The following is a 14,649-nucleotide window of genomic DNA, read 5'->3' on the forward strand; positions in this document are numbered from 1 at the left end:
CGTGCCGTCTTCTAGGCCCAGAACCAGGCGGTCCCGGAGGGCTTCTTCTAAGTCGGCGAATCCGCAGAGGCCTCCAAGGTTGCGGAGGTCCGCGATGTAATTGGCAAGGCTTTCGCCCTTCCGTTGGTCCCTCTGGTAATATTCGTGTCTTCTGACTAAGGTTGGCACGGTGGGCGCGTAGTGAGCCTGTAGTAAAGGCTCGAGGACGTCCCAGTCCATCGCTTTTACTTCGGCTGGCTTGGCAAGCGATTTTGCCATTTTAAACACGGTAGGCCCGCAGTGAGTTAGAAAGATAGCTCTTTTTTTGCCGGTTGTTGCATCTTTCAAATTGTTGGTCTCCAGAAACATCTGGAACCGATCCATGTATGTCTTCGGTTTCTGGGTTGAATGGAGCGGGTGGTACGGCACCGCTGGCCATGTTGCCGTTGATGGTGCGTGTTCGACCACGTGCTCTGTTGGTTGCTCTGTAACTCAGTCAGCTCTTCGATCTCCATATCACATCCTCGTCGCCAGTGTTAAGTTTGGGGAATAATGGAGACCAGACATCTGACCAGTGACTTCAACTCTTTAATAATCGTAAATAGAACAGAACAGAGCAAGGTTATGGGCAACAGCAACCCTTTTATAGGGTTATCTGCTACCTTATTAACCAATGGCATGTGCAACAAGTTCAAACTTATAACCAATGAGAAGTGTCAAAATAGTGGCCAATCAGGGACTACTTATGGACCAATCCCTAGTTGTTGTATAAGGGCCAATCAGGTGTGCAGGTTTCCAAACCCTGATTTGCATTTATGCTAGTAACTTTTATTGATTCACAACAGGAAGGATGGGGTTGGAGGAGATGCTCGTTCAAGGGTTTGGCCCCCAAGTTGTATTGTGCAAAGCATTTAAAAGAGGCTCTTCGCACTAGGAGTTACCACAGATCAAGCACTTTTGTGTTGTGAAATGAACTGCATCTTTTGCAAGGCACGCACACACACACACACACACACACACACACTTGCTTCTGAAGCTGCCTCTGCCTCTGTATGAATGTCCAGCCGAAGAGCTCCCTGTGCCCGCATAGACAACCAGGGCAGATCTCCAAGCAGCTTTGCGCGCCTTTGTTTACCCTTATCCTTTTTTAAAGAGCATTGCTTTGTATGAGGGCCTTTTGAGAAGCATCTCCTTTGGAATGCTGTGCACATCCCCGGTACTGGTAAACTATTCTGTTTCAGATTCAGCTCAGGGTCAAAGAGGAAGGCAATATAGATCTTGAGGAACTATTAGAATGCAATTCCAGTACCTAGACAAACTGGCTGGAATTCTAGCAGCTGGTGCTTTCCAATTGTTTCAAGGTCACTCATTCATAATGCATTACCATAATTAAATTTTGTTCTCGTGGATCATATGGCCAAGGCACCCCTATCCTGTGCTATCCAGGAAGTGTTTCCCATTATTGTTGTTTTTGTTGTTAATAATCATCATCATCATCATGACACAGTCAGCCAGATGATTAGACTGGGTTTGACATTTTTGTCTACCTGTCGAGTCGTTACCAAGGACCTGGGATAGGCAGATCTGGATGTTTGATAGTGTTACAGATATCGTCGCAAGATGGAAGCTGTTCCCAGTAAAGCTGCCTTTTGCAATTGACTGATGGTGAATTTGTCAATGCCTATGGTGTTCAAGTAGTGCTCCAGTTGTTTTGGGACTGCACTCAAGGCACCTATTGTTATTGGTACTACTCTTGCTTGACTCTTTGCCACAGTCGTTCTATTTCTATTTGTCTTTGTATTTTGTTACCTTTTTCAGTTTTTCTCTTCTATTCTGCTTTCTCCAGGCACTGCCACATCCTCTATCCAGACTTTTTTGTCTTTCTTATCGACAACTGTTAATTCTGGGGTGTTATGTGGCAGGTGCCTGTCTGTCTGGATTTTGAAGTCCCAGAGCAATTTAATTTCTTCATTTTCTATGATTTTTTTCTATTTTATGGTCCCACCAGTTCTTGCTTATAGGCAAATGATATTTCTTGCAGATCTTCCAATGCACCATTGTTGCTACTTTGTCATGCCTATTATTATTATTATTATTATTATTATTATTTTCCCTAAAAAGACTATCAGACCCTTAAATAAATCAAGTTGCATAACAGGATGAACCACACATTAACCAAAAATATTCTTTAGTATCAATAGCCGATTGTTTATTGAATAATTGAAAATTGGTTGGTTTTTGAATACAAATTTGTTGGTTGTATCTTATGATTATGATTTATCATGTTCTTTTTCATGTATGTGAGAGCTTATGCACCGGAGACAATTTCCATGAGCATCCAATCACACTTGGCCAATAAAAAATATTCTATTCTAAATCACCATTTTGAAAACCGAGGTTGGCTGTAGTGTTCTTCCACATCCTTTTTCTTTCTGTCCTGTGTGGTTTTGCAGCAGTGCATTCTGGGAGAAATAAGAAGGGGACTTCCCAGAACAGCTGGCCTTTGAATTTCCGCTCTTGCTAACGGTGATTTGTTTCTTATTGCCAACCACAACAGGCGAAGTTCTCCATTGCCAAAGGCTACAAAGGGCATGATTATTCCCATCCTCTCTGTATTAATTGCAGGAGAAATGAAAGCAGAGTCAAATGGGTCTCATTAATAGTGAAACAAATGCACACTCCAAGAAGTAATGTGAAAACGCATGACATTTTTTTTTAAATCATAGCAACCAGAGTACTACACTCTAAATGCTGGGAAGGGTTTAATCCTTTTCCCTGCACAGTTATCATACCTTCAAAGCTATTATTAACTCCATAGAGGGAAGAAATGCAAAGGATTGGTCAGTAGGTCTAGAAGAAGCTTGGGAGGGGAGCATGATTTTGATCGCGCAAATAATGTGAGAAGGAAGATACCACCACCTGTAGCCTGATCAAATTAATACTCACCTAGTAACTGCTTTGTAATAAATATCTGAAGCTCCATCATTGATTGCCTGTGACATGTTTGGGTCCCAAGCTTCTCCATGAATTATATAATATCAACACAACATTTATATGGCAAGATCAATGCTTTTTACCTAATAGACATAGCAAAAACAGGTTAATAAACCAGTTTAAATTAGGACTGCAGTGTGTGATTCGAAGTAGAATGGAAAGTTAAACATGAGAGAATCCCTCTGATGGTGCCCTGGCACAGAAACATTGGAAATCTCAGAAGAGCCATATAAGATCAAACCAAAGATTTATCCAATCCAATGATGGCCCATGGGACACCAATGGTAAGGGCAGAAGGTGGTCATTCAGAGCAGCCCTCCTGGTTCTGGCCTTTTGAATATTGCTATCATATCTGAGCTGCTTAAAACCCGTTGATTATGAATGGGCAGCCTGGAAATATCCCAACTTCTCTTTGCTGCCATCTAGAAATCACCAAGATTTCTGCAGTCATAGCTGTACTTCTAATCTAGCATTTCACATCCGATGGAGATTGGAGAACAAGCAGATTCATTCAAGAAATTCACAGATGTGGAAAGAAAGGCAGGAGTTTCTTACATTGTTGTGCCCTAGTCATCATTATTGAAAGGGGCCGCCTACTGATTCCAGAAATAATTAACAGTCATCAAAATTAGCAACCTAAATAAATCAATCTTCCATAAATTAGCGGAGTTTCCTTTCAAAATCATCTAAATTGGGGGCCATTTTATCAGTCCTATATCTCCCTACCTTTAATTATCATGGTGATGATAGATAGATAGATAGATAGATAGATAGATAGATAGATAGATAGATAGATAGATAGATAGATAGATGGTTGATAGATAGATAGATAGATAGATAGATAGATAGATGGATGATAGATAGATAGATAGATAGATAGATGATAGATAGATAGATAGATAGATAGATAGACAGACAGACAGATAGATAGATGGATGAATGGATAGATATGATGAAGAAGATGGATAGATAGATATAGATGATGATGAAGACAGACAGACAGACAGATAGAAATAGAAATAGAAAGAAATAGATATAGATATAGACACACAGAGAGAGACAGAGACTTTCTATCATTTTTTTTACCTTTCACCCCTCCCTTTACTTGTATTTGCTTCAAGCTAACAGGCTCCAAGCTAGAAGAGAGCTGGTCTAACCCTCACAAGAAAGTAGTAACTTTCTGGAGCACCAGATATGGAAAGGCAAACTGATTGAAAATAACATACAAGGGGTCCTCGACTTATGACCAGCCTTTCAACAATCATCTGGATTTTCAGTGCCCTCAGAAAGGGTGCTTTATGGGCTGTAAAGCACTTCCAGCCATCGTAAAATGTTGTCCTACCACTCTGGTCACATGACTGCAGTTCAGACGCTTGGCAACCAGCTCACATTTAACACTGGTTGCCAAGAGTCAAATAGCCAGGTGATCGTGATTTGCAACATTTTTTTTTCCATTTGGGAGAATGGATTTATATTACAACTGCATGATCCACTTAATGACTGCCATAAAAATGGTCATAACATTGGGTCCAGTCATATGGGTTCCTCAACATGCAACTGTCACGTCTCACAACTAAAATTCCAGCTCCAATTGCTGCTCCATTAGCAAGGACAGCCTGTATTGTCATTGTGACTAGTAGCCATTAATAGTCTCAGGCCCTTATGAATATGTCTTTTCAAAAGCATTCACATTTGTGGATAGTTCTTATGGCATCCATAGGTCATTCCTGTGGGAATATGCACTTCCTTTTACCTATTTCGAGTTAGTCAGGCTGAATGACTTTTGAGTTCCAGTGTTATGAAGGAAAAAAAACCTTTCCTTTTCTTCACAATGTACATTACACACAAACACACACACACCTTAATTTTGGATGGGAGAAAATATGTTAGGCTGGAAAGTCAAGCAGCTGAAGAAACTAATGAGAAATTACTTCTGCATTGTTTGTTGCCACAATAACACACAGTTGTATCCTTGAAGTTTAAAATCAAGGAATTCTTCATTTTACCCTTCCTCTCTCCACGCATTTTTGCCCCCTAAACTAAAAACTCAAAATGTCATAACTTCCTGCTAATCGTCTTCTACTGCAGCCCCCAACCCATCTGTGGCCAACTCTACAATATTTTTGGGAGTTTGGTGACCAAAATTAGGCACAGCACATCAGGAATGATTACAGCACAAATCTATCAAAGCATTTTTATTATTATTATTATTTTGGATCTCTTTTTAACAAGCCATGTTATGAAAGGTGTTTTGTTTTTTTTGCAGTATTTGTTCACAGATTGACTTTTGCATCAGTTTAGCAGTGACAACATCAAACACCTGTGTAACATGCATGATCTTTTTAGAAGTTCTCAGAGGAGGATAAGTCTAGCTGTTTGCCATCTTAGACCATCGCTGCCTTACATTTCCTACTTCTAGTTCCTCTACAGTTCTTATTAAATCTTCACACTTGGAACTGTTATCCTTTTTTCCCTAGCTTTAATACGAAAGATGCACAACTGTGCCTTTGTATATATAAAAGACACACCAACTGAGTGCCAAAAACAGCGGGAAGCAGATGTGGGATGGTAAAACAGCTGCAATGTAGTGGCCAATCCACTAGAGGCGCTGGACCTTGGTCACAGACAGCCTAGTAAATCAGAACATCAAGAACATCTGTTCTTTCGCAAATTCAAAGATACGCCAAGCATGGGTAAGTGGACTGAGTTTACAATTGGGGAATGGGGGAAGTTTTCCCACCTTTGTTCTTTTCTCTTAGGACCAGAGAAAGGAAGGACGAGGTACCAACACCACCAAATCTTGTAAATAGCTCTTGCTCCGAGTGAATCTGGGGAGTGTGAGCATGATTAATGATGAGTGTCTGCTGGGAATTGTCTGTGTTGAGGGAAGATAATTGAGTCTCTATTTTGAGGTGATAGAATTACTGATTGGATTGCAAAATTAATTGGTGTTGTTTGAGGGGGAAGAATTGATTTCAGGAAGCTGAGAAAATAAAGAAGAAAGATTAAGAATCTCTCTTTCTCTGTTACCATCTCACAGCCTGCCTCTTTCATGGTCTTCACATCATATGAGCATCACACAATTCAGTCCCGAATCCCGAATAAAAAAGAACCCGAATTTTCTATCCCTTGGGTTGCAGGGTTTTATCCTTTATTCAAAAAAGCATACAGTAACATTGGCCAAGAAAATAGCTTAAAGAAAACCCCTTAAACCTTATAGCTTCCGCTTCCCAGTAAGGCCAGGAATGATCAAGATGGATGAGATTATAAAATGCTCCGGGGGAAGAAATTACCAAGTAGCCATAAGGTGTGAGAGGGCATTGGGGCAGAGGGACATGGGCTAAAAGCATGACAATAAAATAGTCAAGGTTTATTCAACAAACTTGCTGCTCACAATACTCTTCTCACTTCTGTGCAGATTTAACATTCAGAGTAAGAGTCAAATATAGCTGACGATCATTATTAGATTCATTATCATTATCTATTCTTTGGAAAACAAGAAATAATAGCTTCACGGAGATAAATAATGATGTACTTTTCAAGATTATTGTAAGGAAGTAATATTCTTCCTTTAAATTTTTTTTGGGGAAATGACATTATTCAAATGACTTGTGTTTCATTTGAAGCCATAGAAGAATACTGTTCTGATGCTGAGGAAAATTGGCAGTTATACTTCTGCCACCAGTTATATTAGATAATATGAATAATGTTTGTCTAAAAATCGATAGTATTTTTTTTAATAAAATGGAGTTTATAGTTATAGACTTTGATTTTGCTGTATCAAAAGCAAGCACAATGTACATATATTTCTGATTACAGTCAAACAATTACAGTCAAACAAAACACTTGAAGTTTGTTGAGATCAGTAGCAAGAAAGATTTACCATTTCAGATGTTAATATTAATGCTTTAACATCAAGATTATGTGAAGAAACAATCTGGAAGAAGGCATATGAACATATGAACATTCAACATGTTTGCTGAGGACTCAAAATCTTGGTTGGAATTTTTGACCAAGGGAAATTTATTTAATCACATCTTGAACTGCTTTTTTTCTGGCATGCTAAAATGTTTCTTGGTTAAACAGACCAAAAGTATATCATATTCACTTTTTAAACTCTCTTAATGCAATTTGGCTGCCACTGACTGATGCTGTCTTTTTTTTTTTTTTAATTTGCATTTTAGATGACTTGGGTTGCTTGCTTTTCCTTATCATGGATTTGTTGTTAGTCAACCTGAATTTTTTTTATGGAAAAAAGGGGTGTGAATTCAGTAAATTAAACATAGCATACCATTGTTCTACAGTGTAGCAAACTGCATCAAGGAAAAAAACTTCCAAAACAAGTGACCCTTTACTTTAAGAAGATTAATCTATTATGCCAGCATCTCAACAAATATACCCTTATCAGCTCAGTAATATCAAGCTATTTTACAGTTTTCCTTGTATGCTCCTGGTTCTGGCCCCCGCCAATCCACATATGTCCAGCAGCAGCTCAATTAGACCACACTAAATCAGCACACTATGCCCACACATAGTGGGTGTATTCTTTCAAATAAAAATCAGAAGGAAGGTATTGTCTTCACTGAAAAGATGCATCCTGATGGACTATAGATTTATTTTAAGAATACGTGTGTCCCCAAAACAGCTTTTGATATGATTGATCAGCCTCTAGTGTTGCATGATTGGCTGCAGGATGAGCATGTTCTCCAACATTCTTTGTAGGTAAACATAATAAATTCAACACCAAAATAGTTTGTCGTGAAAGCAACTGACTGCGAAGGCTCCTGGATTGGGGCTGAAAGGTGAAAGCAGAAGCAGTAAGCACCATCCCATAATTGGGTAGACCAGGTTGCCCTGATAGACTGGTCCCACCAGAAGAAACACTTAATCTTTCTCCTGGTATAGGTGACAAAGTGAGGAGAACCCATGGCTTGGAGGTTAATACATCTATCTAACGTGCAGCTGATGAGAGCTAAACAGCTTGAAATAGAGCTATACTACTCTCCCTTTATTTCTTTGTTGGTAAGCATAAATTCAACATGTTCTCCAACAGTTCATTTTTGCCCTTGATGAGAAGTCAGTTATGTAGATGATATGTTTAGTAGTGGTCTCGTATTAGACCCAGTTAGTCATGCTGATCTGCTGATTGTTCAGACTTCTCTCCCAAATAGAAGGTACAACCAGGGGTGGGCTTAAAAAATATTAGCAAAGGGTCCTCTGAGTGGTTGTTGGGTGGGCATGGCCATGGTGGGCGTGGCCTAGTTGGCCTCCTACATCATGGAGGGGGGCGTTTTTGCCCTCCCCGGGCTCCGGAGGCTTGGGGAGGGCAAAAACGGCCTCCCTGGGCTCTGGAGGCTCTTGGGAAGCCAGAACAGGCCCATTTCTTCCAGGAAGCCCGTTTTTTGCCCTCCCCAAGCCTCCGTGCGCACCCTGCACTTACCTGCATCCAAAACGGGCTGCGTGGGGACTCCTGGGGTGAGCAGGGTGGGGTGGGCAGGGCCAGCCAGGAGTGGGATTTGGAGGTTCTTCAAACTGCACAGAATCTTAGCTGGGGGCTCTCCCGAACCCCTGCAAACTCCCGGCAGCCCACTCCTGGGTACAACTTGTCTTCATCACAAAGAAGATCTAGCTGCATTCAGAAGTGATACCTCTTGTCCAAGTTTTTCTAATTGTGGGGGGGTGAAATAATCATGACTTCATCACCGCAACTTTATTATTAACTCCTTAAAATGGGTTCAAGGAAGGTCATCTTTCCAATTTTCCTAAAACTGAACTTGGGATGCAGTTCAATCAGTATCTGGAATTATCTTCGGGGAAATTTTGAGGGAAATTGGTTCCCTTTCTTTTTTCTTTCACTATTAAAGGCTGTTGAACAGGCCCAGAGGGACAGGTACTTTATGCTTCCCAGCTATCACCTATTAGCAGGCACAGATTCCTTTCCTTACTCCCCGAAACTCTCATGTGAATAGAAACCAAAAATGCACGGAAGTCGTCTTTAGCTCAATCATTTTGTAACAAATGAGGAAGTTCTCACCTCCCCTAGTTTGGAGCTCATGAAGGCAATCCAGGAGGGGGAAACTGATATTCATGCAGTTGGGCTGGAGATGGGGCGGGGGAGAAGGATGTTCCTAATAACCTTGAAGATAGGTTGGGGAAGGGTGCTTGGAGCTTGAACTGGGGGAAAAAGCATCTATAGAGAACAAGAAGTAAAGGCATGCCTTTTAATATATGTGAAAGCAGCGGCAAGTCAGGAGTAAAACTTTTTTTTTTCATTATTTCTTTTCTTTTCTTTTTTTTAAAGGAACAGTGGAAAACTTACCTCAAAAAAGAAAAATTCTAAGCCTTCTGCTTTACTACCTTATTCTCAGATTCCTCTAAATCAGTGTCTCTCAACCTTGGCAATTTTAAGATGAGTGGACTTGAACTCCCAGCATTCCCCAGCCAGCATGTACCTTTTTTTTTTTTTTTTTTTAACTTTCAGCTTTATTGTTGGAGATGGCAGAAGGTCCTACCCAGTGGTGGGATTCAAATTTTTTTTACTACCGGTTCTGTGAGTGTGGCTTGTTTGGTGGGCATGGCTTGGTGGTCATGTGATTGGGTGGGCGTGGCCAACTTGGCAAGGTGGTGCGGCACCTTGCTGAGAGTGACATCGAGTTGGCCACACCTACTCAGTCACATGACCGATGCTGCAGTGACAGGGTGATTTCCTACATATCTTCCCACCCCACCCCGCCCTTGGGCTGACAAAAAAAAAAAAAGCCCAGCTAAAGATTGCGATTGCTTGCTGTGTCTGTGGGTGGGTTTTGTTTTGGGGTGGTTTTTGTTTTGTTTTTCAACAGAAGCCCTTCAGAGATAAATTTGCACCACCAAATCTTACTGGACCTCATTGTTGCGGTGCTGCCTGTTGCGGGTGTCAGGCTGCCCAAGTAAAGAACCGCACTGGCTCAGGGCAACTGTGAGGAGCAAGAGGGGAAGCCAAGGTGCTCACCCCATAGTAGCCAACTTCGTTCTCTCTCGCTCCGGTTAGGTGCTCCCGGTGTGCACAAGGAGTGTGAAGGGAGGGTGCTTTCCCTCCCAGAGCATGCTTTCTTCCTTCTCCCAGCAGATGCGGCTCTTCCAGCCTGGCCCAGAACCAGCCAGCCAGCCAGCAGGTGGCCACATGTCCCGGGGCTTCTTACCCCTCTTGTCATGAGATGCTTGCAGCTGCTGCGTGCTTTTTTCGGTGCGGCTGGAGTCCAGCAACTGCAACGAAAAAAGCACACCCTGTTTTATGTGTCAGGCCTGGCAAGTCCGAGCAGCTGGCGCATAAAACAGGACAGCACCAGACCATTGGAGAAGCGGAGTGAAGCCAGAGATCAGTAATTTTCACAGCCCCACTGAAAAAATCAGATGTGCCCATTGGAGAAGCGGAGTGGCAGCTACAGGGTTCTCGCACTGCAAAAGGGGTGGCTGGAGGTGACTTTTTCAGTCTCCAGCCGTCTCTTTCACAGCGCATGAAGCCTCCCGCAACTGGCCAGCTGGTCTCCTCCTCCTCCTCTTTGGCCATACAGAACAAACAGAGTAGGAGGAGAGCAGCCACTCGGTTGGAGGAGGCTTCTTGTGCTAAAAAAGTGGTGACTGGAGCCGACTCTTTTTTGGTCTCCAGCCGCCCATTTTTGTTCTGTGTGGATGAGGAGGAGGAGACCAGCCAGCCGGTTGGGGGAGGTGCCTTGCGCTGCGAAAGAGGCGGCTGGAGACTGAAAAAGTCACCTCCAGTCATCCCTTTTTCAGTGTGAGAACCCTGTAGCTGCCGCTCCGCTTCTCCAATGGGCCGGCACATGTTGTGTTTTTTTCGGTGGGGCTGGAGAACACACGGCAGTTGCAGGCTTCTTGCGGCAAAAATTACTGATCTCCCGCTTCGCTCTGCTTCTCCAACTGTCCAGTGCCACCCTGTTCTATGCGCCAGCTGCTCGGATTTGCCGGGCCCAGCACATAGAACAGGGCATGCTTTTTTCGGTGCAGCTGCTGGACTCCAGCTGCACTGAAAAAAGCATGCAGCAGCTGCAGGCATCTTGTGACAAGGGGGAATGAGAAGCGCCAGGACACCCAGCCTCCCACCTGCTAGCCAGCCGGGCCGGGCTGGGATGGAAGAGGCGCATCCGCCAGGAGAAGTAAGAAAGCATGCTCCGGGAAGCGGGCAGGCAGGCGGATGTCCCAGGGCTGTTGCACATGCTCACTGCATGTGTTGCAGCTGCACATAGAGTGCACATGTGCAGCAGCCACGGGACATCCACCTGAGCTGCGCCGCGGCCACCACATGGTAGAGAAAGCTAGGAGAGCCACCTGGGCAAGTTAGTGACCGGGTCAGGGGCGTGGCCAGCCAGGGGTCACCACCGGTTCAGCAACCCATGTCAAATCACTGCTACTGGTTCACCCAAACCAGTGCGAACCGATTGAATACCACCTCTGGTCCTACCGTTGGTCCTTTTGTTTCCAGATACACATCTTTCCACACTCGGAAGCTTCTCTGTAAGTTCACCATTTCCTCCTGATTCCTTCTGATTCCTTCTGGGATTTAATCATGATATCGTCTCAGGGCAGAGTCGAAGAACGAGAAGCCAAGGCTCCTGGAAAGAGCACTGCAGGATGAGAGGGTGAATACAATATTCATTCATACAAACGCTTTGGCTGCTTTGTAATTAAATAAGTGCCGCAATCAATCGAAGAATTCTCTGCCTCCAAAGTTGAAAGCAAGCTCTCCTTCGTTGGACCGAAAACAAACGGCTAGGAAAGGAATGCAAGAGAACGGTTCTGCATGGCAGCATCACAATTCCATCTGTTCCAAATGCATCCGCAGAGCCTTAGGAGCTGCTCACTCTAAACTTTTAAAATGCTACAATGGACATTTGTTTCCATCCAATTTTCCCAGCCCATTTAAGTGCTGCTGGTATTTCTAGCGGAAAACATGCTGCATAAATACACAGCTCCATTCTTTCCAAGACCAATTGCCCCTTTAGTCTCCTCCACTAGGTCCAATCTTAGAACCCTAGTGGTCCATGAAGCAGATGTGCTGCAATGACAATTGCTTTAAAAAAAAATATTTTAAAAGATGCTTCCCTCCCCCTCCAGAGAACCAAAGGATGGTTTGTTTTATTACCAGCTCATTTTGGACGGCGGTGCCGGCAATTCAGTCTCTGCAGACTTCTGAACATTATATGTTGTAATATGGAATCTTAAAGCCGGTAACCAGCCATTCATGCTCACTGACTTCCGAAATGAAAAGACTATACCGCCTTGTATTGTGCGTGGGTTTTTTTTCCTCCCTAAGCAGCCTCTTCGTGGGTTCTTATTAGATTAGTTGTAAATTCTGCAAAACAGAGAATACTTACAAAAGGCGCAGACAGCAGTCAAACATGTGATAAATTAGCTTCGAAATAATGGTGCTGATGATTGACAGAAGGTAAAAGGTTTCTATCCTCCGGGAATAAAAGTCTTCGTAAGTAAGACAAAGTGCAGCAAGCAGGAGACTCATTCTATACCTTTAAGCTATAGGTTGGCTCCAGCAACGTATTCCATTAAAAGTGTGGCTGTAAATAAGTCAATTAGAAAGTACATACGGAGAAACTAGGGAGAAGCAGATCCCAGACTTCCTATAATCATTTCAATGTTTTTCCTGTCTCACCTGTTATTATTCACCGTTTTAAATATTTTGGTGTCCCATTTACCACATGAAATTTTAAAATACAAATTAGATACAGATAACAGATAATCAGTGTTGGAAGGAACCTTGTAGGTCATCTAGTCCAACTCCCTGCCCAAGAGGGAGACCCTACACCATTTCTGACAAATGGCAGTCCAATCTCTTCTTGAAAGTCTCAAGTGATGGCGCTCCCACAACTTCCGAGGGCAAGCTGTTCCATTGGTTGATTGTTCTCACTTTTATTAAAATAGGAATACCTAATACAGGTAGTCCTCGACTTACAAATATCTGCTTATTGACCCTTCAAGTTACAATGGCACTGAAAAAAGTGACTTAGGACTGTTTTTCACACTTATGACTGTTGCAGCATCCCCACTTAGCAACTAGCATATATTTACGACAGTTGCAATATCCTTTTGCAACATTCTGGCAAGCAAAGTCAATGAGGAAGCCAGATTTGACTTAACAACCACGTTACTAACTTAACTGCAGTGATTCACTTAACAACTAGTGGCAAGAAAGGTCGTAAAATGGGGCAAAACTCACTTAACAACTGCCTTGCTTAGACAGAAATGTTGGGCTCAATTGTGGTTATAAGTCAAGGACTACCAGTTCGAGAATGCTGTCACAAATAAAATCTATGTAAAGAACTAAGGCGTTTTTATTTTCCTTGCATCACACAATTTAGATGTCAGCTGCAGTAGCTGTATGGATGAGTTTTCCCTTCCCTTATGTTTCTTTTGTTATCAATTGTGAGGGTGTTGTTGTTATGTCCTATAGTTGTGGACTTGCTTCCAATTATACTGAAAATGTGCCTCCTTTTCTTTAGAACAGGTTTGGAGCAAAATATCTGAGTTGTTTATTATGCTTAAGGGGCAACCTTTCTAAAGACATTTTGATCTGTTGGGAAAGAAAATGAAAGAATAAACCATTTCTTCCCAGAAAATGTAACTAAATAATCAGGGCAGTAGAAGGTGGGGGCTTTGTTGTTGTTGTTGTTCACATGTGGATTGCTTGGTTGCCCCCTTTGCTTTATGTCTACCTTTTACAAATGATATGATTGTGTATGTTTTTCCATATATGTACATCACCTCATTATCATACATTTATTCTTGGGTGTTTTCCCTTGTTGACAAAAATACTATATATTTATCAAAAAAAGAAAATGCCTATAAACATTCTTTAGTTGAGGCAGAAACAAAGAATTGCTGCTGAAATGTTGCACAAAGGTCCTTTGAATTATTTTCCATAGTTCCACCATCCAGAACAAGGAGAGAAGAGGACTTCAAAAGCCCAGGCTTGACAAAATACACACATTCCCTAAACAGGGAAAGGGGGCAGGCCAGGAAGTCAGAAGTTCTGAATCCCCCCAATACATTTTGTCTGGATCCAAAAAGGATGGACATGATCACTAAAACTGACACAGAAATATACATTTACAAGGGGGAAAAATATTTTTGATTTCCATTTTCTTCAGAAGCCCCTGTGATAATTATAGGAACCAGGATGGGTGATCTCAAAGTCAGATTTTTCAATGAACAAGTGATGAGGGAAACTAAGGAACGGTAAGATGTCTAGACTGTAGCACTTTTCCAATCTTTTGGCTCAGGTTCTAGCATTGTTTTTGCCCAAAATTGCACTTTTATAGTTCCTCAAGTGTTTGCTTGGGTCGATTGTTGTTTTACATCATCCTGGACATGATCCTCCAAGCACTGACATTCAATAATATCAATTACAAGATATCTAGTGGAAGACCTGCAAGTGACAGCTTCTTTTAGAAAATGGTATTTTTTACTCTCCCTGTGCTCTTACAAGAATCTTTCTCTCTAAGCGTACTTGCATTTGGCTTGGTTGCCATTCACTAGTCCCACCAAAGGATTCTGAAGTCAGGCAAGCATCAGATAACAAAATAACAGAGTTGGAAGGGAACTTAGAGGTCTTCTAGTCCAACCACTTGCTCAAACAGGAGACCCTATGCCATCTCAAAAGATTGGTTG

General features: G+C 42.3%; 1 long non-coding RNA gene across 1 annotated transcript; it reads right to left on the reverse strand.

Annotated features, from left to right (window-relative positions):
• Positions 1-2,273: 2,273 nt before the first annotated feature.
• LOC148132991 (uncharacterized) lies at positions 2,274-11,748 on the reverse strand. The gene is made up of 4 exons (XR_015747020.1): positions 11,429-11,748; positions 6,857-6,910; positions 2,926-3,056; positions 2,274-2,589 (listed from the first exon to the last, which is right to left on the reverse strand). It is a non-coding gene; the product is annotated as an uncharacterized LOC148132991 (long non-coding RNA).
• Positions 11,749-14,649: the final 2,901 nt, after the last annotated feature.

Source organism: Notechis scutatus, chromosome 1 (assembly GCF_049901735.1).
Source record: "Notechis scutatus isolate UNSWTSFEM ecotype Mainland chromosome 1, rNotScu1.2, whole genome shotgun sequence".
In the NCBI taxonomy this organism is placed as follows: domain Eukaryota; kingdom Metazoa; phylum Chordata; class Lepidosauria; order Squamata; family Elapidae; genus Notechis; species Notechis scutatus.